Source organism: Amaranthus tricolor, chromosome 4 (genome assembly GCF_026212465.1).
Source record: "Amaranthus tricolor cultivar Red isolate AtriRed21 chromosome 4, ASM2621246v1, whole genome shotgun sequence".
In the NCBI taxonomy this organism is placed as follows: domain Eukaryota; kingdom Viridiplantae; phylum Streptophyta; class Magnoliopsida; order Caryophyllales; family Amaranthaceae; genus Amaranthus; species Amaranthus tricolor.
The window spans coordinates 33,218,630-33,245,875 of record NC_080050.1 but is presented as its reverse complement, the minus strand read 5'-3'; the positions used below and the strand labels follow the sequence as shown (position 1 = coordinate 33,245,875).

General features: G+C 47.8%; 40 non-coding genes across 40 annotated transcripts; all 40 read right to left on the bottom strand.

Annotated features, from left to right (window-relative positions):
- Positions 1 to 166: 166 nt before the first annotated feature.
- On the bottom strand, positions 167 to 285 carry LOC130812361 (5S ribosomal RNA). Its single transcript, XR_009041952.1, has one exon. It is a non-coding gene; the product is annotated as a 5S ribosomal RNA (ribosomal RNA).
- A 560-nt stretch (positions 286 to 845) lies between these two features.
- On the bottom strand, positions 846 to 964 carry LOC130812360 (5S ribosomal RNA). Its single transcript, XR_009041951.1, has one exon. It is a non-coding gene; the product is annotated as a 5S ribosomal RNA (ribosomal RNA).
- A 561-nt stretch (positions 965 to 1,525) lies between these two features.
- LOC130812359 (5S ribosomal RNA) lies at positions 1,526 to 1,644 on the bottom strand. Its single transcript, XR_009041950.1, has one exon. It is a non-coding gene; the product is annotated as a 5S ribosomal RNA (ribosomal RNA).
- Positions 1,645 to 2,204: 560 nt separating this feature from the next.
- On the bottom strand, positions 2,205 to 2,323 carry LOC130812358 (5S ribosomal RNA). Its single transcript, XR_009041949.1, has one exon. It is a non-coding gene; the product is annotated as a 5S ribosomal RNA (ribosomal RNA).
- Positions 2,324 to 2,884: 561 nt separating this feature from the next.
- On the bottom strand, positions 2,885 to 3,003 carry LOC130812356 (5S ribosomal RNA). Its single transcript, XR_009041948.1, has one exon. It is a non-coding gene; the product is annotated as a 5S ribosomal RNA (ribosomal RNA).
- A 561-nt stretch (positions 3,004 to 3,564) lies between these two features.
- On the bottom strand, positions 3,565 to 3,683 carry LOC130812355 (5S ribosomal RNA). The gene has a single exon (XR_009041947.1). It is a non-coding gene; the product is annotated as a 5S ribosomal RNA (ribosomal RNA).
- Positions 3,684 to 4,244: 561 nt separating this feature from the next.
- Positions 4,245 to 4,363, bottom strand: LOC130812354 (5S ribosomal RNA). Its single transcript, XR_009041946.1, has one exon. It is a non-coding gene; the product is annotated as a 5S ribosomal RNA (ribosomal RNA).
- Positions 4,364 to 5,315: 952 nt separating this feature from the next.
- LOC130812352 (5S ribosomal RNA) lies at positions 5,316 to 5,434 on the bottom strand. The gene has a single exon (XR_009041944.1). It is a non-coding gene; the product is annotated as a 5S ribosomal RNA (ribosomal RNA).
- A 562-nt stretch (positions 5,435 to 5,996) lies between these two features.
- On the bottom strand, positions 5,997 to 6,115 carry LOC130812351 (5S ribosomal RNA). Its single transcript, XR_009041943.1, has one exon. It is a non-coding gene; the product is annotated as a 5S ribosomal RNA (ribosomal RNA).
- Positions 6,116 to 6,676: 561 nt separating this feature from the next.
- Positions 6,677 to 6,795, bottom strand: LOC130812350 (5S ribosomal RNA). Its single transcript, XR_009041942.1, has one exon. It is a non-coding gene; the product is annotated as a 5S ribosomal RNA (ribosomal RNA).
- A 561-nt stretch (positions 6,796 to 7,356) lies between these two features.
- On the bottom strand, positions 7,357 to 7,475 carry LOC130812349 (5S ribosomal RNA). The gene has a single exon (XR_009041941.1). It is a non-coding gene; the product is annotated as a 5S ribosomal RNA (ribosomal RNA).
- Positions 7,476 to 8,037: 562 nt separating this feature from the next.
- On the bottom strand, positions 8,038 to 8,156 carry LOC130812348 (5S ribosomal RNA). Its single transcript, XR_009041940.1, has one exon. It is a non-coding gene; the product is annotated as a 5S ribosomal RNA (ribosomal RNA).
- A 561-nt stretch (positions 8,157 to 8,717) lies between these two features.
- On the bottom strand, positions 8,718 to 8,836 carry LOC130812347 (5S ribosomal RNA). Its single transcript, XR_009041939.1, has one exon. It is a non-coding gene; the product is annotated as a 5S ribosomal RNA (ribosomal RNA).
- Positions 8,837 to 9,397: 561 nt separating this feature from the next.
- Positions 9,398 to 9,516, bottom strand: LOC130812346 (5S ribosomal RNA). Its single transcript, XR_009041938.1, has one exon. It is a non-coding gene; the product is annotated as a 5S ribosomal RNA (ribosomal RNA).
- A 561-nt stretch (positions 9,517 to 10,077) lies between these two features.
- On the bottom strand, positions 10,078 to 10,196 carry LOC130812345 (5S ribosomal RNA). The gene has a single exon (XR_009041937.1). It is a non-coding gene; the product is annotated as a 5S ribosomal RNA (ribosomal RNA).
- Positions 10,197 to 10,758: 562 nt separating this feature from the next.
- Positions 10,759 to 10,877, bottom strand: LOC130812344 (5S ribosomal RNA). The gene has a single exon (XR_009041936.1). It is a non-coding gene; the product is annotated as a 5S ribosomal RNA (ribosomal RNA).
- A 562-nt stretch (positions 10,878 to 11,439) lies between these two features.
- On the bottom strand, positions 11,440 to 11,558 carry LOC130812343 (5S ribosomal RNA). Its single transcript, XR_009041935.1, has one exon. It is a non-coding gene; the product is annotated as a 5S ribosomal RNA (ribosomal RNA).
- A 561-nt stretch (positions 11,559 to 12,119) lies between these two features.
- Positions 12,120 to 12,239, bottom strand: LOC130811849 (5S ribosomal RNA). Its single transcript, XR_009041469.1, has one exon. It is a non-coding gene; the product is annotated as a 5S ribosomal RNA (ribosomal RNA).
- A 561-nt stretch (positions 12,240 to 12,800) lies between these two features.
- On the bottom strand, positions 12,801 to 12,919 carry LOC130812340 (5S ribosomal RNA). The gene has a single exon (XR_009041933.1). It is a non-coding gene; the product is annotated as a 5S ribosomal RNA (ribosomal RNA).
- Positions 12,920 to 13,480: 561 nt separating this feature from the next.
- Positions 13,481 to 13,599, bottom strand: LOC130812339 (5S ribosomal RNA). Its single transcript, XR_009041932.1, has one exon. It is a non-coding gene; the product is annotated as a 5S ribosomal RNA (ribosomal RNA).
- Positions 13,600 to 14,161: 562 nt separating this feature from the next.
- LOC130812338 (5S ribosomal RNA) lies at positions 14,162 to 14,280 on the bottom strand. The gene has a single exon (XR_009041931.1). It is a non-coding gene; the product is annotated as a 5S ribosomal RNA (ribosomal RNA).
- Positions 14,281 to 14,841: 561 nt separating this feature from the next.
- LOC130812337 (5S ribosomal RNA) lies at positions 14,842 to 14,960 on the bottom strand. The gene has a single exon (XR_009041930.1). It is a non-coding gene; the product is annotated as a 5S ribosomal RNA (ribosomal RNA).
- A 562-nt stretch (positions 14,961 to 15,522) lies between these two features.
- LOC130812336 (5S ribosomal RNA) lies at positions 15,523 to 15,641 on the bottom strand. The gene has a single exon (XR_009041929.1). It is a non-coding gene; the product is annotated as a 5S ribosomal RNA (ribosomal RNA).
- A 561-nt stretch (positions 15,642 to 16,202) lies between these two features.
- On the bottom strand, positions 16,203 to 16,321 carry LOC130812335 (5S ribosomal RNA). Its single transcript, XR_009041928.1, has one exon. It is a non-coding gene; the product is annotated as a 5S ribosomal RNA (ribosomal RNA).
- Positions 16,322 to 16,882: 561 nt separating this feature from the next.
- Positions 16,883 to 17,001, bottom strand: LOC130812334 (5S ribosomal RNA). The gene has a single exon (XR_009041927.1). It is a non-coding gene; the product is annotated as a 5S ribosomal RNA (ribosomal RNA).
- Positions 17,002 to 17,562: 561 nt separating this feature from the next.
- LOC130812333 (5S ribosomal RNA) lies at positions 17,563 to 17,681 on the bottom strand. Its single transcript, XR_009041926.1, has one exon. It is a non-coding gene; the product is annotated as a 5S ribosomal RNA (ribosomal RNA).
- Positions 17,682 to 18,242: 561 nt separating this feature from the next.
- On the bottom strand, positions 18,243 to 18,361 carry LOC130812332 (5S ribosomal RNA). Its single transcript, XR_009041925.1, has one exon. It is a non-coding gene; the product is annotated as a 5S ribosomal RNA (ribosomal RNA).
- Positions 18,362 to 18,923: 562 nt separating this feature from the next.
- Positions 18,924 to 19,042, bottom strand: LOC130812331 (5S ribosomal RNA). Its single transcript, XR_009041924.1, has one exon. It is a non-coding gene; the product is annotated as a 5S ribosomal RNA (ribosomal RNA).
- A 561-nt stretch (positions 19,043 to 19,603) lies between these two features.
- Positions 19,604 to 19,722, bottom strand: LOC130812329 (5S ribosomal RNA). The gene has a single exon (XR_009041922.1). It is a non-coding gene; the product is annotated as a 5S ribosomal RNA (ribosomal RNA).
- Positions 19,723 to 20,283: 561 nt separating this feature from the next.
- On the bottom strand, positions 20,284 to 20,402 carry LOC130812328 (5S ribosomal RNA). Its single transcript, XR_009041921.1, has one exon. It is a non-coding gene; the product is annotated as a 5S ribosomal RNA (ribosomal RNA).
- A 561-nt stretch (positions 20,403 to 20,963) lies between these two features.
- Positions 20,964 to 21,082, bottom strand: LOC130812327 (5S ribosomal RNA). Its single transcript, XR_009041920.1, has one exon. It is a non-coding gene; the product is annotated as a 5S ribosomal RNA (ribosomal RNA).
- Positions 21,083 to 21,643: 561 nt separating this feature from the next.
- LOC130812326 (5S ribosomal RNA) lies at positions 21,644 to 21,762 on the bottom strand. The gene has a single exon (XR_009041919.1). It is a non-coding gene; the product is annotated as a 5S ribosomal RNA (ribosomal RNA).
- Positions 21,763 to 22,323: 561 nt separating this feature from the next.
- LOC130812324 (5S ribosomal RNA) lies at positions 22,324 to 22,442 on the bottom strand. The gene has a single exon (XR_009041918.1). It is a non-coding gene; the product is annotated as a 5S ribosomal RNA (ribosomal RNA).
- Positions 22,443 to 23,003: 561 nt separating this feature from the next.
- Positions 23,004 to 23,122, bottom strand: LOC130812323 (5S ribosomal RNA). Its single transcript, XR_009041917.1, has one exon. It is a non-coding gene; the product is annotated as a 5S ribosomal RNA (ribosomal RNA).
- A 561-nt stretch (positions 23,123 to 23,683) lies between these two features.
- Positions 23,684 to 23,802, bottom strand: LOC130812322 (5S ribosomal RNA). Its single transcript, XR_009041916.1, has one exon. It is a non-coding gene; the product is annotated as a 5S ribosomal RNA (ribosomal RNA).
- A 561-nt stretch (positions 23,803 to 24,363) lies between these two features.
- On the bottom strand, positions 24,364 to 24,482 carry LOC130812321 (5S ribosomal RNA). Its single transcript, XR_009041915.1, has one exon. It is a non-coding gene; the product is annotated as a 5S ribosomal RNA (ribosomal RNA).
- Positions 24,483 to 25,043: 561 nt separating this feature from the next.
- LOC130812320 (5S ribosomal RNA) lies at positions 25,044 to 25,162 on the bottom strand. The gene has a single exon (XR_009041914.1). It is a non-coding gene; the product is annotated as a 5S ribosomal RNA (ribosomal RNA).
- A 561-nt stretch (positions 25,163 to 25,723) lies between these two features.
- On the bottom strand, positions 25,724 to 25,842 carry LOC130812319 (5S ribosomal RNA). The gene has a single exon (XR_009041913.1). It is a non-coding gene; the product is annotated as a 5S ribosomal RNA (ribosomal RNA).
- A 561-nt stretch (positions 25,843 to 26,403) lies between these two features.
- LOC130812317 (5S ribosomal RNA) lies at positions 26,404 to 26,522 on the bottom strand. Its single transcript, XR_009041911.1, has one exon. It is a non-coding gene; the product is annotated as a 5S ribosomal RNA (ribosomal RNA).
- Positions 26,523 to 27,082: 560 nt separating this feature from the next.
- Positions 27,083 to 27,201, bottom strand: LOC130812316 (5S ribosomal RNA). The gene has a single exon (XR_009041910.1). It is a non-coding gene; the product is annotated as a 5S ribosomal RNA (ribosomal RNA).
- Positions 27,202 to 27,246: the final 45 nt, after the last annotated feature.

Here is a 27,246-nt window from a genome sequence, read left to right as displayed (position 1 = left end):
AGTGCCCGTGAATTCGAGGCCGGGGCCCGGTTGCGAGTTATATTTTTATAAATAAAATTACTTCCAAGGATTATATTACCATAATCACTGAAATGGCTCTTGCTCAAGTGCAGCGGAAACAAAAAAAAAAAAAAAAAAATTAAAAAAAAAAAAAAGAACGGAAAAAGGGGTGCAACACGAGGACTTCCCAGGAGGTCACCCATCCTAGTACTACTCTCGCCCAAGCACGCTTAACTGCGGAGTTCTGATGGGATCCGGTGCATTAGTGCTGGTATGATCGCACCCGTTCAATCACCGTAACAATTTGATTACATGCGCGTTGCCGCCCAAAAGTAAAAAACCAGAGCATTCCGAAGCTCGTAAATTCGCAACCGAGACCCCTTATTTCGAGCCTTCTTCTTCCCAAATACTGTTTTTCACCCTCCCGGTATTGTCCGATTCACAAAAGAGTCCGCCGGCTGTAAAAGCCAGGTGAACTCGCAACAAAAAAACGACGAAATATTTAAGAAATCCGCGCAACACTTGGAAATCAAGAGGCCATCCACGCCGGGCACGCTTCCGCGGGGAGTTCCGACGGGATCCGGTGCAATTTCCGCTTACGCGAACGCACCGATGCACGCCTCTTTCGAACAATTCGTTCGCATGCGCATCGACCCGCCTCAACGGGTCCTACCTTTCGAGTGCCCGTGAATTCGAGGCCGGGGCCCGGTTGCGAGTTATATTTTTATAAATAAAATTACTTCCAAGGATTATATTACCATAATCACTGAAATGGCTCTTGCTCAAGTGCAGCGGAAACAAAAAAAAAAAAAAAAAAATTAAAAAAAAAAAAAAGAACGGAAAAAGGGGTGCAACACGAGGACTTCCCAGGAGGTCACCCATCCTAGTACTACTCTCGCCCAAGCACGCTTAACTGCGGAGTTCTGATGGGATCCGGTGCATTAGTGCTGGTATGATCGCACCCGTTCAATCACCGTAACAATTTGATTACATGCGCGTTGCCGCCCAAAAGTAAAAAACCAGAGCATTCCGAAGCTCGTAAATTCGCAACCGAGACCCCTTATTTCGAGCCTTCTTCTTCCCAAATACTGTTTTTCACCCTCCCGGTATTGTCCGATTCACAAAAGAGTCCGCCGGCTGTAAAAGCCAGGTGAACTCGCAACAAAAAAACGACGAAATATTTAAGAAATCCGCGCAACACTTGGAAATCAAGAGGCCATCCACGCCGGGCACGCTTCCGCGGGGAGTTCCGACGGGATCCGGTGCAATTTCCGCTTACGCGAACGCACCGATGCACGCCTCTTTCGAACAATTCGTTCGCATGCGCATCGACCCGCCTCAACGGGTCCTACCTTTCGAGTGCCCGTGAATTCGAGGCCGGGGCCCGGTTGCGAGTTATATTTTTATAAATAAAATTACTTCCAAGGATTATATTACCATAATCACTGAAATGGCTCTTGCTCAAGTGCAGCGGAAACAAAAAAAAAAAAAAAAAAATTAAAAAAAAAAAAAAAGAACGGAAAAAGGGGTGCAACACGAGGACTTCCCAGGAGGTCACCCATCCTAGTACTACTCTCGCCCAAGCACGCTTAACTGCGGAGTTCTGATGGGATCCGGTGCATTAGTGCTGGTATGATCGCACCCGTTCAATCACCGTAACAATTTGATTACATGCGCGTTGCCGCCCAAAAGTAAAAAACCAGAGCATTCCGAAGCTCGTAAATTCGCAACCGAGACCCCTTATTTCGAGCCTTCTTCTTCCCAAATACTGTTTTTCACCCTCCCGGTATTGTCCGATTCACAAAAGAGTCCGCCGGCTGTAAAAGCCAGGTGAACTCGCAACAAAAAAACGACGAAATATTTAAGAAATCCGCGCAACACTTGGAAATCAAGAGGCCATCCACGCCGGGCACGCTTCCGCGGGGAGTTCCGACGGGATCCGGTGCAATTTCCGCTTACGCGAACGCACCGATGCACGCCTCTTTCGAACAATTCGTTCGCATGCGCATCGACCCGCCTCAACGGGTCCTACCTTTCGAGTGCCCGTGAATTCGAGGCCGGGGCCCGGTTGCGAGTTATATTTTTATAAATAAAATTACTTCCAAGGATTATATTACCATAATCACTGAAATGGCTCTTGCTCAAGTGCAGCGGAAACAAAAAAAAAAAAAAAAAAATTAAAAAAAAAAAAAAGAACGGAAAAAGGGGTGCAACACGAGGACTTCCCAGGAGGTCACCCATCCTAGTACTACTCTCGCCCAAGCACGCTTAACTGCGGAGTTCTGATGGGATCCGGTGCATTAGTGCTGGTATGATCGCACCCGTTCAATCACCGTAACAATTTGATTACATGCGCGTTGCCGCCCAAAAGTAAAAAACCAGAGCATTCCGAAGCTCGTAAATTCGCAACCGAGACCCCTTATTTCGAGCCTTCTTCTTCCCAAATACTGTTTTTCACCCTCCCGGTATTGTCCGATTCACAAAAGAGTCCGCCGGCTGTAAAAGCCAGGTGAACTCGCAACAAAAAAACGACGAAATATTTAAGAAATCCGCGCAACACTTGGAAATCAAGAGGCCATCCACGCCGGGCACGCTTCCGCGGGGAGTTCCGACGGGATCCGGTGCAATTTCCGCTTACGCGAACGCACCGATGCACGCCTCTTTCGAACAATTCGTTCGCATGCGCATCGACCCGCCTCAACGGGTCCTACCTTTCGAGTGCCCGTGAATTCGAGGCCGGGGCCCGGTTGCGAGTTATATTTTTATAAATAAAATTACTTCCAAGGATTATATTACCATAATCACTGAAATGGCTCTTGCTCAAGTGCAGCGGAAACAAAAAAAAAAAAAAAAAAATTAAAAAAAAAAAAAAAGAACGGAAAAAGGGGTGCAACACGAGGACTTCCCAGGAGGTCACCCATCCTAGTACTACTCTCGCCCAAGCACGCTTAACTGCGGAGTTCTGATGGGATCCGGTGCATTAGTGCTGGTATGATCGCACCCGTTCAATCACCGTAACAATTTGATTACATGCGCGTTGCCGCCCAAAAGTAAAAAACCAGAGCATTCCGAAGCTCGTAAATTCGCAACCGAGACCCCTTATTTCGAGCCTTCTTCTTCCCAAATACTGTTTTTCACCCTCCCGGTATTGTCCGATTCACAAAAGAGTCCGCCGGCTGTAAAAGCCAGGTGAACTCGCAACAAAAAAACGACGAAATATTTAAGAAATCCGCGCAACACTTGGAAATCAAGAGGCCATCCACGCCGGGCACGCTTCCGCGGGGAGTTCCGACGGGATCCGGTGCAATTTCCGCTTACGCGAACGCACCGATGCACGCCTCTTTCGAACAATTCGTTCGCATGCGCATCGACCCGCCTCAACGGGTCCTACCTTTCGAGTGCCCGTGAATTCGAGGCCGGGGCCCGGTTGCGAGTTATATTTTTATAAATAAAATTACTTCCAAGGATTATATTACCATAATCACTGAAATGGCTCTTGCTCAAGTGCAGCGGAAACAAAAAAAAAAAAAAAAAAATTAAAAAAAAAAAAAAAGAACGGAAAAAGGGGTGCAACACGAGGACTTCCCAGGAGGTCACCCATCCTAGTACTACTCTCGCCCAAGCACGCTTAACTGCGGAGTTCTGATGGGATCCGGTGCATTAGTGCTGGTATGATCGCACCCGTTCAATCACCGTAACAATTTGATTACATGCGCGTTGCCGCCCAAAAGTAAAAAACCAGAGCATTCCGAAGCTCGTAAATTCGCAACCGAGACCCCTTATTTCGAGCCTTCTTCTTCCCAAATACTGTTTTTCACCCTCCCGGTATTGTCCGATTCACAAAAGAGTCCGCCGGCTGTAAAAGCCAGGTGAACTCGCAACAAAAAAACGACGAAATATTTAAGAAATCCGCGCAACACTTGGAAATCAAGAGGCCATCCACGCCGGGCACGCTTCCGCGGGGAGTTCCGACGGGATCCGGTGCAATTTCCGCTTACGCGAACGCACCGATGCACGCCTCTTTCGAACAATTCGTTCGCATGCGCATCGACCCGCCTCAACGGGTCCTACCTTTCGAGTGCCCGTGAATTCGAGGCCGGGGCCCGGTTGCGAGTTATATTTTTATAAATAAAATTACTTCCAAGGATTATATTACCATAATCACTGAAATGGCTCTTGCTCAAGTGCAGCGGAAACAAAAAAAAAAAAAAAAAAATTAAAAAAAAAAAAAAAGAACGGAAAAAGGGGTGCAACACGAGGACTTCCCAGGAGGTCACCCATCCTAGTACTACTCTCGCCCAAGCACGCTTAACTGCGGAGTTCTGATGGGATCCGGTGCATTAGTGCTGGTATGATCGCACCCGTTCAATCACCGTAACAATTTGATTACATGCGCGTTGCCGCCCAAAAGTAAAAAACCAGAGCATTCCGAAGCTCGTAAATTCGCAACCGAGACCCCTTATTTCGAGCCTTCTTCTTCCCAAATACTGTTTTTCACCCTCCCGGTATTGTCCGATTCACAAAAGAGTCCGCCGGCTGTAAAAGCCAGGTGAACTCGCAACAAAAAAACGACGAAATATTTAAGAAATCCGCGCAACACTTGGAAATCAAGAGGCCATCCACGCCGGGCACGCTTCCGCGGGGAGTTCCGACGGGATCCGGTGCAATTTCCGCTTACGCGAACGCACCGATGCACGCTTAACTGCGGAGTTCTGATGGGATCCGGTGCATTAGTGCTGGTATGATCGCACCCGTTCAATCACCGTAACAATTTGATTACATGCGCGTTGCCGCCCAAAAGTAAAAAACCAGAGCATTCCGAAGCTCGTAAATTCGCAACCGAGACCCCTTATTTCGAGCCTTCTTCTTCCCAAATACTGTTTTTCACCCTCCCGGTATTGTCCGATTCACAAAAGAGTCCGCCGGCTGTAAAAGCCAGGTGAACTCGCAACAAAAAAACGACGAAATATTTAAGAAATCCGCGCAACACTTGGAAATCAAGAGGCCATCCACGCCGGGCACGCTTCCGCGGGGAGTTCCGACGGGATCCGGTGCAATTTCCGCTTACGCGAACGCACCGATGCACGCCTCTTTCGAACAATTCGTTCGCATGCGCATCGACCCGCCTCAACGGGTCCTACCTTTCGAGTGCCCGTGAATTCGAGGCCGGGGCCCGGTTGCGAGTTATATTTTTATAAATAAAATTACTTCCAAGGATTATATTACCATAATCACTGAAATGGCTCTTGCTCAAGTGCAGCGGAAACAAAAAAAAAAAAAAAAAAAATTAAAAAAAAAAAAAAAGAACGGAAAAAGGGGTGCAACACGAGGACTTCCCAGGAGGTCACCCATCCTAGTACTACTCTCGCCCAAGCACGCTTAACTGCGGAGTTCTGATGGGATCCGGTGCATTAGTGCTGGTATGATCGCACCCGTTCAATCACCGTAACAATTTGATTACATGCGCGTTGCCGCCCAAAAGTAAAAAACCAGAGCATTCCGAAGCTCGTAAATTCGCAACCGAGACCCCTTATTTCGAGCCTTCTTCTTCCCAAATACTGTTTTTCACCCTCCCGGTATTGTCCGATTCACAAAAGAGTCCGCCGGCTGTAAAAGCCAGGTGAACTCGCAACAAAAAAACGACGAAATATTTAAGAAATCCGCGCAACACTTGGAAATCAAGAGGCCATCCACGCCGGGCACGCTTCCGCGGGGAGTTCCGACGGGATCCGGTGCAATTTCCGCTTACGCGAACGCACCGATGCACGCCTCTTTCGAACAATTCGTTCGCATGCGCATCGACCCGCCTCAACGGGTCCTACCTTTCGAGTGCCCGTGAATTCGAGGCCGGGGCCCGGTTGCGAGTTATATTTTTATAAATAAAATTACTTCCAAGGATTATATTACCATAATCACTGAAATGGCTCTTGCTCAAGTGCAGCGGAAACAAAAAAAAAAAAAAAAAAAATTAAAAAAAAAAAAAAAGAACGGAAAAAGGGGTGCAACACGAGGACTTCCCAGGAGGTCACCCATCCTAGTACTACTCTCGCCCAAGCACGCTTAACTGCGGAGTTCTGATGGGATCCGGTGCATTAGTGCTGGTATGATCGCACCCGTTCAATCACCGTAACAATTTGATTACATGCGCGTTGCCGCCCAAAAGTAAAAAACCAGAGCATTCCGAAGCTCGTAAATTCGCAACCGAGACCCCTTATTTCGAGCCTTCTTCTTCCCAAATACTGTTTTTCACCCTCCCGGTATTGTCCGATTCACAAAAGAGTCCGCCGGCTGTAAAAGCCAGGTGAACTCGCAACAAAAAAACGACGAAATATTTAAGAAATCCGCGCAACACTTGGAAATCAAGAGGCCATCCACGCCGGGCACGCTTCCGCGGGGAGTTCCGACGGGATCCGGTGCAATTTCCGCTTACGCGAACGCACCGATGCACGCCTCTTTCGAACAATTCGTTCGCATGCGCATCGACCCGCCTCAACGGGTCCTACCTTTCGAGTGCCCGTGAATTCGAGGCCGGGGCCCGGTTGCGAGTTATATTTTTATAAATAAAATTACTTCCAAGGATTATATTACCATAATCACTGAAATGGCTCTTGCTCAAGTGCAGCGGAAACAAAAAAAAAAAAAAAAAAATTAAAAAAAAAAAAAAAGAACGGAAAAAGGGGTGCAACACGAGGACTTCCCAGGAGGTCACCCATCCTAGTACTACTCTCGCCCAAGCACGCTTAACTGCGGAGTTCTGATGGGATCCGGTGCATTAGTGCTGGTATGATCGCACCCGTTCAATCACCGTAACAATTTGATTACATGCGCGTTGCCGCCCAAAAGTAAAAAACCAGAGCATTCCGAAGCTCGTAAATTCGCAACCGAGACCCCTTATTTCGAGCCTTCTTCTTCCCAAATACTGTTTTTCACCCTCCCGGTATTGTCCGATTCACAAAAGAGTCCGCCGGCTGTAAAAGCCAGGTGAACTCGCAACAAAAAAACGACGAAATATTTAAGAAATCCGCGCAACACTTGGAAATCAAGAGGCCATCCACGCCGGGCACGCTTCCGCGGGGAGTTCCGACGGGATCCGGTGCAATTTCCGCTTACGCGAACGCACCGATGCACGCCTCTTTCGAACAATTCGTTCGCATGCGCATCGACCCGCCTCAACGGGTCCTACCTTTCGAGTGCCCGTGAATTCGAGGCCGGGGCCCGGTTGCGAGTTATATTTTTATAAATAAAATTACTTCCAAGGATTATATTACCATAATCACTGAAATGGCTCTTGCTCAAGTGCAGCGGAAACAAAAAAAAAAAAAAAAAAATTAAAAAAAAAAAAAAAGAACGGAAAAAGGGGTGCAACACGAGGACTTCCCAGGAGGTCACCCATCCTAGTACTACTCTCGCCCAAGCACGCTTAACTGCGGAGTTCTGATGGGATCCGGTGCATTAGTGCTGGTATGATCGCACCCGTTCAATCACCGTAACAATTTGATTACATGCGCGTTGCCGCCCAAAAGTAAAAAACCAGAGCATTCCGAAGCTCGTAAATTCGCAACCGAGACCCCTTATTTCGAGCCTTCTTCTTCCCAAATACTGTTTTTCACCCTCCCGGTATTGTCCGATTCACAAAAGAGTCCGCCGGCTGTAAAAGCCAGGTGAACTCGCAACAAAAAAACGACGAAATATTTAAGAAATCCGCGCAACACTTGGAAATCAAGAGGCCATCCACGCCGGGCACGCTTCCGCGGGGAGTTCCGACGGGATCCGGTGCAATTTCCGCTTACGCGAACGCACCGATGCACGCCTCTTTCGAACAATTCGTTCGCATGCGCATCGACCCGCCTCAACGGGTCCTACCTTTCGAGTGCCCGTGAATTCGAGGCCGGGGCCCGGTTGCGAGTTATATTTTTATAAATAAAATTACTTCCAAGGATTATATTACCATAATCACTGAAATGGCTCTTGCTCAAGTGCAGCGGAAACAAAAAAAAAAAAAAAAAAAATTAAAAAAAAAAAAAAAGAACGGAAAAAGGGGTGCAACACGAGGACTTCCCAGGAGGTCACCCATCCTAGTACTACTCTCGCCCAAGCACGCTTAACTGCGGAGTTCTGATGGGATCCGGTGCATTAGTGCTGGTATGATCGCACCCGTTCAATCACCGTAACAATTTGATTACATGCGCGTTGCCGCCCAAAAGTAAAAAACCAGAGCATTCCGAAGCTCGTAAATTCGCAACCGAGACCCCTTATTTCGAGCCTTCTTCTTCCCAAATACTGTTTTTCACCCTCCCGGTATTGTCCGATTCACAAAAGAGTCCGCCGGCTGTAAAAGCCAGGTGAACTCGCAACAAAAAAACGACGAAATATTTAAGAAATCCGCGCAACACTTGGAAATCAAGAGGCCATCCACGCCGGGCACGCTTCCGCGGGGAGTTCCGACGGGATCCGGTGCAATTTCCGCTTACGCGAACGCACCGATGCACGCCTCTTTCGAACAATTCGTTCGCATGCGCATCGACCCGCCTCAACGGGTCCTACCTTTCGAGTGCCCGTGAATTCGAGGCCGGGGCCCGGTTGCGAGTTATATTTTTATAAATAAAATTACTTCCAAGGATTATATTACCATAATCACTGAAATGGCTCTTGCTCAAGTGCAGCGGAAACAAAAAAAAAAAAAAAAAAATTAAAAAAAAAAAAAAAGAACGGAAAAAGGGGTGCAACACGAGGACTTCCCAGGAGGTCACCCATCCTAGTACTACTCTCGCCCAAGCACGCTTAACTGCGGAGTTCTGATGGGATCCGGTGCATTAGTGCTGGTATGATCGCACCCGTTCAATCACCGTAACAATTTGATTACATGCGCGTTGCCGCCCAAAAGTAAAAAACCAGAGCATTCCGAAGCTCGTAAATTCGCAACCGAGACCCCTTATTTCGAGCCTTCTTCTTCCCAAATATGTTTTTCACCCTCCCGGTATTGTCCGATTCACAAAAGAGTCCGCCGGCTGTAAAAGCCAGGTGAACTCGCAACAAAAAAACGACGAAATATTTAAGAAATCCGCGCAACACTTGGAAATCAAGAGGCCATCCACGCCGGGCACGCTTCCGCGGGGAGTTCCGACGGGATCCGGTGCAATTTCCGCTTACGCGAACGCACCGATGCACGCCTCTTTCGAACAATTCGTTCGCGATGCGCATCGACCCGCCTCAACGGGTCCTACCTTTCGAGTGCCCGTGAATTCGAGGCCGGGGCCCGGTTGCGAGTTATATTTTTATAAATAAAATTACTTCCAAGGATTATATTACCATAATCACTGAAATGGCTCTTGCTCAAGTGCAGCGGAAACAAAAAAAAAAAAAAAAAAATTAAAAAAAAAAAAAAAGAACGGAAAAAGGGGTGCAACACGAGGACTTCCCAGGAGGTCACCCATCCTAGTACTACTCTCGCCCAAGCACGCTTAACTGCGGAGTTCTGATGGGATCCGGTGCATTAGTGCTGGTATGATCGCACCCGTTCAATCACCGTAACAATTTGATTACATGCGCGTTGCCGCCCAAAAGTAAAAAACCAGAGCATTCCGAAGCTCGTAAATTCGCAACCGAGACCCCTTATTTCGAGCCTTCTTCTTCCCAAATACTGTTTTTCACCCTCCCGGTATTGTCCGATTCACAAAAGAGTCCGCCGGCTGTAAAAGCCAGGTGAACTCGCAACAAAAAAACGACGAAATATTTAAGAAATCCGCGCAACACTTGGAAATCAAGAGGCCATCCACGCCGGGCACGCTTCCGCGGGGAGTTCCGACGGGATCCGGTGCAATTTCCGCTTACGCGAACGCACCGATGCACGCCTCTTTCGAACAATTCGTTCGCATGCGCATCGACCCGCCTCAACGGGTCCTACCTTTCGAGTGCCCGTGAATTCGAGGCCGGGGCCCGGTTGCGAGTTATATTTTTATAAATAAAATTACTTCCAAGGATTATATTACCATAATCACTGAAATGGCTCTTGCTCAAGTGCAGCGGAAACAAAAAAAAAAAAAAAAAAATTAAAAAAAAAAAAAAAGAACGGAAAAAGGGGTGCAACACGAGGACTTCCCAGGAGGTCACCCATCCTAGTACTACTCTCGCCCAAGCACGCTTAACTGCGGAGTTCTGATGGGATCCGGTGCATTAGTGCTGGTATGATCGCACCCGTTCAATCACCGTAACAATTTGATTACATGCGCGTTGCCGCCCAAAAGTAAAAAACCAGAGCATTCCGAAGCTCGTAAATTCGCAACCGAGACCCCTTATTTCGAGCCTTCTTCTTCCCAAATACTGTTTTTCACCCTCCCGGTATTGTCCGATTCACAAAAGAGTCCGCCGGCTGTAAAAGCCAGGTGAACTCGCAACAAAAAAACGACGAAATATTTAAGAAATCCGCGCAACACTTGGAAATCAAGAGGCCATCCACGCCGGGCACGCTTCCGCGGGGAGTTCCGACGGGATCCGGTGCAATTTCCGCTTACGCGAACGCACCGATGCACGCCTCTTTCGAACAATTCGTTCGCATGCGCATCGACCCGCCTCAACGGGTCCTACCTTTCGAGTGCCCGTGAATTCGAGGCCGGGGCCCGGTTGCGAGTTATATTTTTATAAATAAAATTACTTCCAAGGATTATATTACCATAATCACTGAAATGGCTCTTGCTCAAGTGCAGCGGAAACAAAAAAAAAAAAAAAAAAAATTAAAAAAAAAAAAAAAGAACGGAAAAAGGGGTGCAACACGAGGACTTCCCAGGAGGTCACCCATCCTAGTACTACTCTCGCCCAAGCACGCTTAACTGCGGAGTTCTGATGGGATCCGGTGCATTAGTGCTGGTATGATCGCACCCGTTCAATCACCGTAACAATTTGATTACATGCGCGTTGCCGCCCAAAAGTAAAAAACCAGAGCATTCCGAAGCTCGTAAATTCGCAACCGAGACCCCTTATTTCGAGCCTTCTTCTTCCCAAATACTGTTTTTCACCCTCCCGGTATTGTCCGATTCACAAAAGAGTCCGCCGGCTGTAAAAGCCAGGTGAACTCGCAACAAAAAAACGACGAAATATTTAAGAAATCCGCGCAACACTTGGAAATCAAGAGGCCATCCACGCCGGGCACGCTTCCGCGGGGAGTTCCGACGGGATCCGGTGCAATTTCCGCTTACGCGAACGCACCGATGCACGCCTCTTTCGAACAATTCGTTCGCATGCGCATCGACCCGCCTCAACGGGTCCTACCTTTCGAGTGCCCGTGAATTCGAGGCCGGGGCCCGGTTGCGAGTTATATTTTTATAAATAAAATTACTTCCAAGGATTATATTACCATAATCACTGAAATGGCTCTTGCTCAAGTGCAGCGGAAACAAAAAAAAAAAAAAAAAAAATTAAAAAAAAAAAAAAAGAACGGAAAAAGGGGTGCAACACGAGGACTTCCCAGGAGGTCACCCATCCTAGTACTACTCTCGCCCAAGCACGCTTAACTGCGGAGTTCTGATGGGATCCGGTGCATTAGTGCTGGTATGATCGCACCCGTTCAATCACCGTAACAATTTGATTACATGCGCGTTGCCGCCCAAAAGTAAAAAACCAGAGCATTCCGAAGCTCGTAAATTCGCAACCGAGACCCCTTATTTCGAGCCTTCTTCTTCCCAAATACTGTTTTTCACCCTCCCGGTATTGTCCGATTCACAAAAGAGTCCGCCGGCTGTAAAAGCCAGGTGAACTCGCAACAAAAAAACGACGAAATATTTAAGAAATCCGCGCAACACTTGGAAATCAAGAGGCCATCCACGCCGGGCACGCTTCCGCGGGGAGTTCCGACGGGATCCGGTGCAATTTCCGCTTACGCGAACGCACCGATGCACGCCTCTTTCGAACAATTCGTTCGCATGCGCATCGACCCGCCTCAACGGGTCCTACCTTTCGAGTGCCCGTGAATTCGAGGCCGGGGCCCGGTTGCGAGTTATATTTTTATAAATAAAATTACTTCCAAGGATTATATTACCATAATCACTGAAATGGCTCTTGCTCAAGTGCAGCGGAAACAAAAAAAAAAAAAAAAAAATTAAAAAAAAAAAAAAAGAACGGAAAAAGGGGTGCAACACGAGGACTTCCCCAGGAGGTCACCCATCCTAGTACTACTCTCGCCCAAGCACGCTTAACTGCGGAGTTCTGATGGGATCCGGTGCATTAGTGCTGGTATGATCGCACCCGTTCAATCACCGTAACAATTTGATTACATGCGCGTTGCCGCCCAAAAGTAAAAAACCAGAGCATTCCGAAGCTCGTAAATTCGCAACCGAGACCCCTTATTTCGAGCCTTCTTCTTCCCAAATACTGTTTTTCACCCTCCCGGTATTGTCCGATTCACAAAAGAGTCCGCCGGCTGTAAAAGCCAGGTGAACTCGCAACAAAAAAACGACGAAATATTTAAGAAATCCGCGCAACACTTGGAAATCAAGAGGCCATCCACGCCGGGCACGCTTCCGCGGGGAGTTCCGACGGGATCCGGTGCAATTTCCGCTTACGCGAACGCACCGATGCACGCCTCTTTCGAACAATTCGTTCGCATGCGCATCGACCCGCCTCAACGGGTCCTACCTTTCGAGTGCCCGTGAATTCGAGGCCGGGGCCCGGTTGCGAGTTATATTTTTATAAATAAAATTACTTCCAAGGATTATATTACCATAATCACTGAAATGGCTCTTGCTCAAGTGCAGCGGAAACAAAAAAAAAAAAAAAAAAATTAAAAAAAAAAAAAAAGAACGGAAAAAGGGGTGCAACACGAGGACTTCCCAGGAGGTCACCCATCCTAGTACTACTCTCGCCCAAGCACGCTTAACTGCGGAGTTCTGATGGGATCCGGTGCATTAGTGCTGGTATGATCGCACCCGTTCAATCACCGTAACAATTTGATTACATGCGCGTTGCCGCCCAAAAGTAAAAAACCAGAGCATTCCGAAGCTCGTAAATTCGCAACCGAGACCCCTTATTTCGAGCCTTCTTCTTCCCAAATACTGTTTTTCACCCTCCCGGTATTGTCCGATTCACAAAAGAGTCCGCCGGCTGTAAAAGCCAGGTGAACTCGCAACAAAAAAACGACGAAATATTTAAGAAATCCGCGCAACACTTGGAAATCAAGAGGCCATCCACGCCGGGCACGCTTCCGCGGGGAGTTCCGACGGGATCCGGTGCAATTTCCGCTTACGCGAACGCACCGATGCACGCCTCTTTCGAACAATTCGTTCGCATGCGCATCGACCCGCCTCAACGGGTCCTACCTTTCGAGTGCCCGTGAATTCGAGGCCGGGGCCCGGTTGCGAGTTATATTTTTATAAATAAAATTACTTCCAAGGATTATATTACCATAATCACTGAAATGGCTCTTGCTCAAGTGCAGCGGAAACAAAAAAAAAAAAAAAAAAATTAAAAAAAAAAAAAAAGAACGGAAAAAGGGGTGCAACACGAGGACTTCCCAGGAGGTCACCCATCCTAGTACTACTCTCGCCCAAGCACGCTTAACTGCGGAGTTCTGATGGGATCCGGTGCATTAGTGCTGGTATGATCGCACCCGTTCAATCACCGTAACAATTTGATTACATGCGCGTTGCCGCCCAAAAGTAAAAAACCAGAGCATTCCGAAGCTCGTAAATTCGCAACCGAGACCCCTTATTTCGAGCCTTCTTCTTCCCAAATACTGTTTTTCACCCTCCCGGTATTGTCCGATTCACAAAAGAGTCCGCCGGCTGTAAAAGCCAGGTGAACTCGCAACAAAAAAACGACGAAATATTTAAGAAATCCGCGCAACACTTGGAAATCAAGAGGCCATCCACGCCGGGCACGCTTCCGCGGGGAGTTCCGACGGGATCCGGTGCAATTTCCGCTTACGCGAACGCACCGATGCACGCCTCTTTCGAACAATTCGTTCGCGATGCGCATCGACCCGCCTCAACGGGTCCTACCTTTCGAGTGCCCGTGAATTCGAGGCCGGGGCCCGGTTGCGAGTTATATTTTTATAAATAAAATTACTTCCAAGGATTATATTACCATAATCACTGAAATGGCTCTTGCTCAAGTGCAGCGGAAACAAAAAAAAAAAAAAAAAAATTAAAAAAAAAAAAAAAGAACGGAAAAAGGGGTGCAACACGAGGACTTCCCAGGAGGTCACCCATCCTAGTACTACTCTCGCCCAAGCACGCTTAACTGCGGAGTTCTGATGGGATCCGGTGCATTAGTGCTGGTATGATCGCACCCGTTCAATCACCGTAACAATTTGATTACATGCGCGTTGCCGCCCAAAAGTAAAAAACCAGAGCATTCCGAAGCTCGTAAATTCGCAACCGAGACCCCTTATTTCGAGCCTTCTTCTTCCCAAATACTGTTTTTCACCCTCCCGGTATTGTCCGATTCACAAAAGAGTCCGCCGGCTGTAAAAGCCAGGTGAACTCGCAACAAAAAAACGACGAAATATTTAAGAAATCCGCGCAACACTTGGAAATCAAGAGGCCATCCACGCCGGGCACGCTTCCGCGGGGAGTTCCGACGGGATCCGGTGCAATTTCCGCTTACGCGAACGCACCGATGCACGCCTCTTTCGAACAATTCGTTCGCATGCGCATCGACCCGCCTCAACGGGTCCTACCTTTCGAGTGCCCGTGAATTCGAGGCCGGGGCCCGGTTGCGAGTTATATTTTTATAAATAAAATTACTTCCAAGGATTATATTACCATAATCACTGAAATGGCTCTTGCTCAAGTGCAGCGGAAACAAAAAAAAAAAAAAAAAAATTAAAAAAAAAAAAAAAGAACGGAAAAAGGGGTGCAACACGAGGACTTCCCAGGAGGTCACCCATCCTAGTACTACTCTCGCCCAAGCACGCTTAACTGCGGAGTTCTGATGGGATCCGGTGCATTAGTGCTGGTATGATCGCACCCGTTCAATCACCGTAACAATTTGATTACATGCGCGTTGCCGCCCAAAAGTAAAAAACCAGAGCATTCCGAAGCTCGTAAATTCGCAACCGAGACCCCTTATTTCGAGCCTTCTTCTTCCCAAATACTGTTTTTCACCCTCCCGGTATTGTCCGATTCACAAAAGAGTCCGCCGGCTGTAAAAGCCAGGTGAACTCGCAACAAAAAAACGACGAAATATTTAAGAAATCCGCGCAACACTTGGAAATCAAGAGGCCATCCACGCCGGGCACGCTTCCGCGGGGAGTTCCGACGGGATCCGGTGCAATTTCCGCTTACGCGAACGCACCGATGCACGCCTCTTTCGAACAATTCGTTCGCATGCGCATCGACCCGCCTCAACGGGTCCTACCTTTCGAGTGCCCGTGAATTCGAGGCCGGGGCCCGGTTGCGAGTTATATTTTTATAAATAAAATTACTTCCAAGGATTATATTACCATAATCACTGAAATGGCTCTTGCTCAAGTGCAGCGGAAACAAAAAAAAAAAAAAAAAAAATTAAAAAAAAAAAAAAAGAACGGAAAAAGGGGTGCAACACGAGGACTTCCCAGGAGGTCACCCATCCTAGTACTACTCTCGCCCAAGCACGCTTAACTGCGGAGTTCTGATGGGATCCGGTGCATTAGTGCTGGTATGATCGCACCCGTTCAATCACCGTAACAATTTGATTACATGCGCGTTGCCGCCCAAAAGTAAAAAACCAGAGCATTCCGAAGCTCGTAAATTCGCAACCGAGACCCCTTATTTCGAGCCTTCTTCTTCCCAAATACTGTTTTTCACCCTCCCGGTATTGTCCGATTCACAAAAGAGTCCGCCGGCTGTAAAAGCCAGGTGAACTCGCAACAAAAAAACGACGAAATATTTAAGAAATCCGCGCAACACTTGGAAATCAAGAGGCCATCCACGCCGGGCACGCTTCCGCGGGGAGTTCCGACGGGATCCGGTGCAATTTCCGCTTACGCGAACGCACCGATGCACGCCTCTTTCGAACAATTCGTTCGCATGCGCATCGACCCGCCTCAACGGGTCCTACCTTTCGAGTGCCCGTGAATTCGAGGCCGGGGCCCGGTTGCGAGTTATATTTTTATAAATAAAATTACTTCCAAGGATTATATTACCATAATCACTGAAATGGCTCTTGCTCAAGTGCAGCGGAAACAAAAAAAAAAAAAAAAAAATTAAAAAAAAAAAAAAAGAACGGAAAAAGGGGTGCAACACGAGGACTTCCCAGGAGGTCACCCATCCTAGTACTACTCTCGCCCAAGCACGCTTAACTGCGGAGTTCTGATGGGATCCGGTGCATTAGTGCTGGTATGATCGCACCCGTTCAATCACCGTAACAATTTGATTACATGCGCGTTGCCGCCCAAAAGTAAAAAACCAGAGCATTCCGAAGCTCGTAAATTCGCAACCGAGACCCCTTATTTCGAGCCTTCTTCTTCCCAAATACTGTTTTTCACCCTCCCGGTATTGTCCGATTCACAAAAGAGTCCGCCGGCTGTAAAAGCCAGGTGAACTCGCAACAAAAAAACGACGAAATATTTAAGAAATCCGCGCAACACTTGGAAATCAAGAGGCCATCCACGCCGGGCACGCTTCCGCGGGGAGTTCCGACGGGATCCGGTGCAATTTCCGCTTACGCGAACGCACCGATGCACGCCTCTTTCGAACAATTCGTTCGCATGCGCATCGACCCGCCTCAACGGGTCCTACCTTTCGAGTGCCCGTGAATTCGAGGCCGGGGCCCGGTTGCGAGTTATATTTTTATAAATAAAATTACTTCCAAGGATTATATTACCATAATCACTGAAATGGCTCTTGCTCAAGTGCAGCGGAAACAAAAAAAAAAAAAAAAAAATTAAAAAAAAAAAAAAAGAACGGAAAAAGGGGTGCAACACGAGGACTTCCCAGGAGGTCACCCATCCTAGTACTACTCTCGCCCAAGCACGCTTAACTGCGGAGTTCTGATGGGATCCGGTGCATTAGTGCTGGTATGATCGCACCCGTTCAATCACCGTAACAATTTGATTACATGCGCGTTGCCGCCCAAAAGTAAAAAACCAGAGCATTCCGAAGCTCGTAAATTCGCAACCGAGACCCCTTATTTCGAGCCTTCTTCTTCCCAAATACTGTTTTTCACCCTCCCGGTATTGTCCGATTCACAAAAGAGTCCGCCGGCTGTAAAAGCCAGGTGAACTCGCAACAAAAAAACGACGAAATATTTAAGAAATCCGCGCAACACTTGGAAATCAAGAGGCCATCCACGCCGGGCACGCTTCCGCGGGGAGTTCCGACGGGATCCGGTGCAATTTCCGCTTACGCGAACGCACCGATGCACGCCTCTTTCGAACAATTCGTTCGCATGCGCATCGACCCGCCTCAACGGGTCCTACCTTTCGAGTGCCCGTGAATTCGAGGCCGGGGCCCGGTTGCGAGTTATATTTTTATAAATAAAATTACTTCCAAGGATTATATTACCATAATCACTGAAATGGCTCTTGCTCAAGTGCAGCGGAAACAAAAAAAAAAAAAAAAAAATTAAAAAAAAAAAAAAAGAACGGAAAAAGGGGTGCAACACGAGGACTTCCCAGGAGGTCACCCATCCTAGTACTACTCTCGCCCAAGCACGCTTAACTGCGGAGTTCTGATGGGATCCGGTGCATTAGTGCTGGTATGATCGCACCCGTTCAATCACCGTAACAATTTGATTACATGCGCGTTGCCGCCCAAAAGTAAAAAACCAGAGCATTCCGAAGCTCGTAAATTCGCAACCGAGACCCCTTATTTCGAGCCTTCTTCTTCCCAAATACTGTTTTTCACCCTCCCGGTATTGTCCGATTCACAAAAGAGTCCGCCGGCTGTAAAAGCCAGGTGAACTCGCAACAAAAAAACGACGAAATATTTAAGAAATCCGCGCAACACTTGGAAATCAAGAGGCCATCCACGCCGGGCACGCTTCCGCGGGGAGTTCCGACGGGATCCGGTGCAATTTCCGCTTACGCGAACGCACCGATGCACGCCTCTTTCGAACAATTCGTTCGCATGCGCATCGACCCGCCTCAACGGGTCCTACCTTTCGAGTGCCCGTGAATTCGAGGCCGGGGCCCGGTTGCGAGTTATATTTTTATAAATAAAATTACTTCCAAGGATTATATTACCATAATCACTGAAATGGCTCTTGCTCAAGTGCAGCGGAAACAAAAAAAAAAAAAAAAAAATTAAAAAAAAAAAAAAAGAACGGAAAAAGGGGTGCAACACGAGGACTTCCCAGGAGGTCACCCATCCTAGTACTACTCTCGCCCAAGCACGCTTAACTGCGGAGTTCTGATGGGATCCGGTGCATTAGTGCTGGTATGATCGCACCCGTTCAATCACCGTAACAATTTGATTACATGCGCGTTGCCGCCCAAAAGTAAAAAACCAGAGCATTCCGAAGCTCGTAAATTCGCAACCGAGACCCCTTATTTCGAGCCTTCTTCTTCCCAAATACTGTTTTTCACCCTCCCGGTATTGTCCGATTCACAAAAGAGTCCGCCGGCTGTAAAAGCCAGGTGAACTCGCAACAAAAAAACGACGAAATATTTAAGAAATCCGCGCAACACTTGGAAATCAAGAGGCCATCCACGCCGGGCACGCTTCCGCGGGGAGTTCCGACGGGATCCGGTGCAATTTCCGCTTACGCGAACGCACCGATGCACGCCTCTTTCGAACAATTCGTTCGCATGCGCATCGACCCGCCTCAACGGGTCCTACCTTTCGAGTGCCCGTGAATTCGAGGCCGGGGCCCGGTTGCGAGTTATATTTTTATAAATAAAATTACTTCCAAGGATTATATTACCATAATCACTGAAATGGCTCTTGCTCAAGTGCAGCGGAAACAAAAAAAAAAAAAAAAAAAATTAAAAAAAAAAAAAAAGAACGGAAAAAGGGGTGCAACACGAGGACTTCCCAGGAGGTCACCCATCCTAGTACTACTCTCGCCCAAGCACGCTTAACTGCGGAGTTCTGATGGGATCCGGTGCATTAGTGCTGGTATGATCGCACCCGTTCAATCACCGTAACAATTTGATTACATGCGCGTTGCCGCCCAAAAGTAAAAAACCAGAGCATTCCGAAGCTCGTAAATTCGCAACCGAGACCCCTTATTTCGAGCCTTCTTCTTCCCAAATACTGTTTTTCACCCTCCCGGTATTGTCCGATTCACAAAAGAGTCCGCCGGCTGTAAAAGCCAGGTGAACTCGCAACAAAAAAACGACGAAATATTTAAGAAATCCGCGCAACACTTGGAAATCAAGAGGCCATCCACGCCGGGCACGCTTCCGCGGGGAGTTCCGACGGGATCCGGTGCAATTTCCGCTTACGCGAACGCACCGATGCACGCCTCTTTCGAACAATTCGTTCGCATGCGCATCGACCCGCCTCAACGGGTCCTACCTTTCGAGTGCCCGTGAATTCGAGGCCGGGGCCCGGTTGCGAGTTATATTTTTATAAATAAAATTACTTCCAAGGATTATATTACCATAATCACTGAAATGGCTCTTGCTCAAGTGCAGCGGAAACAAAAAAAAAAAAAAAAAAATTAAAAAAAAAAAAAAAGAACGGAAAAAGGGGTGCAACACGAGGACTTCCCAGGAGGTCACCCATCCTAGTACTACTCTCGCCCAAGCACGCTTAACTGCGGAGTTCTGATGGGATCCGGTGCATTAGTGCTGGTATGATCGCACCCGTTCAATCACCGTAACAATTTGATTACATGCGCGTTGCCGCCCAAAAGTAAAAAACCAGAGCATTCCGAAGCTCGTAAATTCGCAACCGAGACCCCTTATTTCGAGCCTTCTTCTTCCCAAATACTGTTTTTCACCCTCCCGGTATTGTCCGATTCACAAAAGAGTCCGCCGGCTGTAAAAGCCAGGTGAACTCGCAACAAAAAAACGACGAAATATTTAAGAAATCCGCGCAACACTTGGAAATCAAGAGGCCATCCACGCCGGGCACGCTTCCGCGGGGAGTTCCGACGGGATCCGGTGCAATTTCCGCTTACGCGAACGCACCGATGCACGCCTCTTTCGAACAATTCGTTCGCATGCGCATCGACCCGCCTCAACGGGTCCTACCTTTCGAGTGCCCGTGAATTCGAGGCCGGGGCCCGGTTGCGAGTTATATTTTTATAAATAAAATTACTTCCAAGGATTATATTACCATAATCACTGAAATGGCTCTTGCTCAAGTGCAGCGGAAACAAAAAAAAAAAAAAAAAAATTAAAAAAAAAAAAAAAGAACGGAAAAAGGGGTGCAACACGAGGACTTCCCAGGAGGTCACCCATCCTAGTACTACTCTCGCCCAAGCACGCTTAACTGCGGAGTTCTGATGGGATCCGGTGCATTAGTGCTGGTATGATCGCACCCGTTCAATCACCGTAACAATTTGATTACATGCGCGTTGCCGCCCAAAAGTAAAAAACCAGAGCATTCCGAAGCTCGTAAATTCGCAACCGAGACCCCTTATTTCGAGCCTTCTTCTTCCCAAATACTGTTTTTCACCCTCCCGGTATTGTCCGATTCACAAAAGAGTCCGCCGGCTGTAAAAGCCAGGTGAACTCGCAACAAAAAAACGACGAAATATTTAAGAAATCCGCGCAACACTTGGAAATCAAGAGGCCATCCACGCCGGGCACGCTTCCGCGGGGAGTTCCGACGGGATCCGGTGCAATTTCCGCTTACGCGAACGCACCGATGCACGCCTCTTTCGAACAATTCGTTCGCATGCGCATCGACCCGCCTCAACGGGTCCTACCTTTCGAGTGCCCGTGAATTCGAGGCCGGGGCCCGGTTGCGAGTTATATTTTTATAAATAAAATTACTTCCAAGGATTATATTACCATAATCACTGAAATGGCTCTTGCTCAAGTGCAGCGGAAACAAAAAAAAAAAAAAAAAAATTAAAAAAAAAAAAAAAGAACGGAAAAAGGGGTGCAACACGAGGACTTCCCAGGAGGTCACCCATCCTAGTACTACTCTCGCCCAAGCACGCTTAACTGCGGAGTTCTGATGGGATCCGGTGCATTAGTGCTGGTATGATCGCACCCGTTCAATCACCGTAACAATTTGATTACATGCGCGTTGCCGCCCAAAAGTAAAAAACCAGAGCATTCCGAAGCTCGTAAATTCGCAACCGAGACCCCTTATTTCGAGCCTTCTTCTTCCCAAATACTGTTTTTCACCCTCCCGGTATTGTCCGATTCACAAAAGAGTCCGCCGGCTGTAAAAGCCAGGTGAACTCGCAACAAAAAAACGACGAAATATTTAAGAAATCCGCGCAACACTTGGAAATCAAGAGGCCATCCACGCCGGGCACGCTTCCGCGGGGAGTTCCGACGGGATCCGGTGCAATTTCCGCTTACGCGAACGCACCGATGCACGCCTCTTTCGAACAATTCGTTCGCATGCGCATCGACCCGCCTCAACGGGTCCTACCTTTCGAGTGCCCGTGAATTCGAGGCCGGGGCCCGGTTGCGAGTTATATTTTTATAAATAAAATTACTTCCAAGGATTATATTACCATAATCACTGAAATGGCTCTTGCTCAAGTGCAGCGGAAACAAAAAAAAAAAAAAAAAAATTAAAAAAAAAAAAAAAGAACGGAAAAAGGGGTGCAACACGAGGACTTCCCAGGAGGTCACCCATCCTAGTACTACTCTCGCCCAAGCACGCTTAACTGCGGAGTTCTGATGGGATCCGGTGCATTAGTGCTGGTATGATCGCACCCGTTCAATCACCGTAACAATTTGATTACATGCGCGTTGCCGCCCAAAAGTAAAAAACCAGAGCATTCCGAAGCTCGTAAATTCGCAACCGAGACCCCTTATTTCGAGCCTTCTTCTTCCCAAATACTGTTTTTCACCCTCCCGGTATTGTCCGATTCACAAAAGAGTCCGCCGGCTGTAAAAGCCAGGTGAACTCGCAACAAAAAAACGACGAAATATTTAAGAAATCCGCGCAACACTTGGAAATCAAGAGGCCATCCACGCCGGGCACGCTTCCGCGGGGAGTTCCGACGGGATCCGGTGCAATTTCCGCTTACGCGAACGCACCGATGCACGCCTCTTTCGAACAATTCGTTCGCATGCGCATCGACCCGCCTCAACGGGTCCTACCTTTCGAGTGCCCGTGAATTCGAGGCCGGGGCCCGGTTGCGAGTTATATTTTTATAAATAAAATTACTTCCAAGGATTATATTACCATAATCACTGAAATGGCTCTTGCTCAAGTGCAGCGGAAACAAAAAAAAAAAAAAAAAAATTAAAAAAAAAAAAAAAGAACGGAAAAAGGGGTGCAACACGAGGACTTCCCAGGAGGTCACCCATCCTAGTACTACTCTCGCCCAAGCACGCTTAACTGCGGAGTTCTGATGGGATCCGGTGCATTAGTGCTGGTATGATCGCACCCGTTCAATCACCGTAACAATTTGATTACATGCGCGTTGCCGCCCAAAAGTAAAAAACCAGAGCATTCCGAAGCTCGTAAATTCGCAACCGAGACCCCTTATTTCGAGCCTTCTTCTTCCCAAATACTGTTTTTCACCCTCCCGGTATTGTCCGATTCACAAAAGAGTCCGCCGGCTGTAAAAGCCAGGTGAACTCGCAACAAAAAAACGACGAAATATTTAAGAAATCCGCGCAACACTTGGAAATCAAGAGGCCATCCACGCCGGGCACGCTTCCGCGGGGAGTTCCGACGGGATCCGGTGCAATTTCCGCTTACGCGAACGCACCGATGCACGCCTCTTTCGAACAATTCGTTCGCATGCGCATCGACCCGCCTCAACGGGTCCTACCTTTCGAGTGCCCGTGAATTCGAGGCCGGGGCCCGGTTGCGAGTTATATTTTTATAAATAAAATTACTTCCAAGGATTATATTACCATAATCACTGAAATGGCTCTTGCTCAAGTGCAGCGGAAACAAAAAAAAAAAAAAAAAAATTAAAAAAAAAAAAAAAGAACGGAAAAAGGGGTGCAACACGAGGACTTCCCAGGAGGTCACCCATCCTAGTACTACTCTCGCCCAAGCACGCTTAACTGCGGAGTTCTGATGGGATCCGGTGCATTAGTGCTGGTATGATCGCACCCGTTCAATCACCGTAACAATTTGATTACATGCGCGTTGCCGCCCAAAAGTAAAAAACCAGAGCATTCCGAAGCTCGTAAATTCGCAACCGAGACCCCTTATTTCGAGCCTTCTTCTTCCCAAATACTGTTTTTCACCCTCCCGGTATTGTCCGATTCACAAAAGAGTCCGCCGGCTGTAAAAGCCAGGTGAACTCGCAACAAAAAAACGACGAAATATTTAAGAAATCCGCGCAACACTTGGAAATCAAGAGGCCATCCACGCCGGGCACGCTTCCGCGGGGAGTTCCGACGGGATCCGGTGCAATTTCCGCTTACGCGAACGCACCGATGCACGCCTCTTTCGAACAATTCGTTCGCATGCGCATCGACCCGCCTCAACGGGTCCTACCTTTCGAGTGCCCGTGAATTCGAGGCCGGGGCCCGGTTGCGAGTTATATTTTTATAAATAAAATTACTTCCAAGGATTATATTACCATAATCACTGAAATGGCTCTTGCTCAAGTGCAGCGGAAACAAAAAAAAAAAAAAAAAAAATTAAAAAAAAAAAAAAGAACGGAAAAAGGGGTGCAACACGAGGACTTCCCAGGAGGTCACCCATCCTAGTACTACTCTCGCCCAAGCACGCTTAACTGCGGAGTTCTGATGGGATCCGGTGCATTAGTGCTGGTATGATCGCACCCGTTCAATCACCGTGACAATTTGATTACATGCGCGTTGCCGCCCAAAAGTAAAAAACCAGAGCATTCCGAAGCTCGTAAATTCGCAACCGAGACCCCTTATTTCGAGCCTTCTTCTTCCCAAATACTGTTTTTCACCCTCCCGGTATTGTCCGATTCACAAAAGAGTCCGCCGGCTGTAAAAGCCAGGTGAACTCGCAACAAAAAAACGACGAAATATTTAAGAAATCCGCGCAACACTTGGAAATCAAGAGGCCATCCACGCCGGGCACGCTTCCGCGGGGAGTTCCGACGGGATCCGGTGCAATTTCCGCTTACGCGAACGCACCGATGCACGCCTCTTTCGAACAATTCGTTCGCATGCGCATCGACCCGCCTCAACGGGTCCTACCTTTCGAGTGCCCGTGAATTCGAGGCCGGGGCCCGGTTGCGAGTTATATTTTTATAAATAAAATTACTTCCAAGGATTATATTACCATAATCACTGAAATGGCTCTTGCTCAAGTGCAGCGGAAACAAAAAAAAAAAAAAAAAAATTAAAAAAAAAAAAAAAGAACGGAAAAAGGGGTGCAACACGAGGACTTCCCAGGAGGTCACCCATCCTAGTACTACTCTCGCCCAAGCACGCTTAACTGCGGAGTTCTGATGGGATCCGGTGCATTAGTGCTGGTATGATCGCACCCGTTCAATCACCGTAACAATTTGATTACATGCGCGTTGCCGCCCAAAAGTAAAAAACCAGAGCATTCCGAAGCTCGTAAATTCGCAACCGAGACCCCTTATTTCGAGCCTTCTTCTTCCCAAATACTGTTTTTCACCCTCCCGGTATTGTCCGATTCACAAAAGAGTCCGCCGGCTGTAAAAGCCAGGTGAACTCGCAACAAAAAAACGACGAAATATTTAAGAAATCCGCGCAACACTTGGAAATCAAGAGGCCATCCACGCCGGGCACGCTTCCGCGGGGAGTTCCGACGGGATCCGGTGCAATTTCCGCTTACGCGAACGCACCGATGCACGCCTCTTTCGAACAATTCGTTCGCATGCGCATCGACCCGCCTCAACGGGTCCTACCTTTCGAGTGCCCGTGAATTCGAGGCCGGGGCCCGGTTGCGAGTTATATTTTTATAAATAAAATTACTTCCAAGGATTATATTACCATAATCACTGAAATGGCTCTTGCTCAAGTGCAGCGGAAACAAAAAAAAAAAAAAAAAAAATTAAAAAAAAAAAAAAGAACGGAAAAAGGGGTGCAACACGAGGACTTCCCAGGAGGTCACCCATCCTAGTACTACTCTCGCCCAAGCACGCTTAACTGCGGAGTTCTGATGGGATCCGGTGCATTAGTGCTGGTATGATCGCACCCGTTCAATCACCGTGACAATTTGATTACATGCGCGTTGCCGCCCAAAAGTAAAAAACCAGAGCATTCCGAAGCTCGTAAATTCGCAACCGAGACCCCTTATTTCGAGCCTTCTTCTTCCCAAATACTGTTTTTCACCCTCCCGGTATTGTCCGATTCACAAAAGAGTCCGCCGGCTGTAAAAGCCAGGTGAACTCGCAACAAAAAAACGACGAAATATTTAAGAAATCCGCGCAACACTTGGAAATCAAGAGGCCATCCACGCCGGGCACGCTTCCGCGGGGAGTTCCGACGGGATCCGGTGCAATTTCCGCTTACGCGAACGCACCGATGCACGCCTCTTTCGAACAATTCGTTCGCATGCGCATCGACCCGCCTCAACGGGTCCTACCTTTCGAGTGCCCGTGAATTCGAGGCCGGGGCCCGGTTGCGAGTTATATTTTTATAAATAAAATTACTTCCAAGGATTATATTACCATAATCACTGAAATGGCTCTTGCTCAAGTGCAGCGGAAACAAAAAAAAAAAAAAAAAAAATTAAAAAAAAAAAAAAGAACGGAAAAAGGGGTGCAACACGAGGACTTCCCAGGAGGTCACCCATCCTAGTACTACTCTCGCCCAAGCACGCTTAACTGCGGAGTTCTGATGGGATCCGGTGCATTAGTGCTGGTATGATCGCACCCGTTCAATCACCGTGACAATTTGATTACATGCGCGTTGCCGCCCAAAAGTAAAAAACCAGAGCATTCCGAAGCTCGTAAATTCGCAACCGAGACCCCTTATTTCGAGCCTTCTTCTTCCCAAATACTGTTTTTCACCCTCCCGGTATTGTCCGATTCACAAAAGAGTCCGCCGGCTGTAAAAGCCAGGTGAACTCGCAACAAAAAAACGACGAAATATTTAAGAAATCCGCGCAACACTTGGAAATCAAGAGGCCATCCACGCCGGGCACGCTTCCGCGGGGAGTTCCGACGGGATCCGGTGCAATTTCCGCTTACGCGAACGCACCGATGCACGCCTCTTTCGAACAATTCGTTCGCATGCGCATCGACCCGCCTCAACGGGTCCTACCTTTCGAGTGCCCGTGAATTCGAGGCCGGGGCCCGGTTGCGAGTTATATTTTTATAAATAAAATTACTTCCAAGGATTATATTACCATAATCACTGAAATGGCTCTTGCTCAAGTGCAGCGGAAACAAAAAAAAAAAAAAAAAAAATTAAAAAAAAAAAAAAGAACGGAAAAAGGGGTGCAACACGAGGACTTCCCAGGAGGTCACCCATCCTAGTACTACTCTCGCCCAAGCACGCTTAACTGCGGAGTTCTGATGGGATCCGGTGCATTAGTGCTGGTATGATCGCACCCGTTCAATCACCGTGACAATTTGATTACATGCGCGTTGCCGCCCAAAAGTAAAAAACCAGAGCATTCCGAAGCTCGTAAATTCGCAACCGAGACCCCTTATTTCGAGCCTTCTTCTTCCCAAATACTGTTTTTCACCCTCCCGGTATTGTCCGATTCACAAAAGAGTCCGCCGGCTGTAAAAGCCAGGTGAACTCGCAACAAAAAAACGACGAAATATTTAAGAAATCCGCGCAACACTTGGAAATCAAGAGGCCATCCACGCCGGGCACGCTTCCGCGGGGAGTTCCGACGGGATCCGGTGCAATTTCCGCTTACGCGAACGCACCGATGCACGCCTCTTTCGAACAATTCGTTCGCATGCGCATCGACCCGCCTCAACGGGTCCTACCTTTCGAGTGCCCGTGAATTCGAGGCCGGGGCCCGGTTGCGAGTTATATTTTTATAAATAAAATTACTTCCAAGGATTATATTACCATAATCACTGAAATGGCTCTTGCTCAAGTGCAGCGGAAACAAAAAAAAAAAAAAAAAAATTAAAAAAAAAAAAAAGAACGGAAAAAGGGGTGCAACACGAGGACTTCCCAGGAGGTCACCCATCCTAGTACTACTCTCGCCCAAGCACGCTTAACTGCGGAGTTCTGATGGGATCCGGTGCATTAGTGCTGGTATGATCGCACCCGTTCAATCACCGTAACAATTTGATTACATGCGCGTTGCCGCCCAA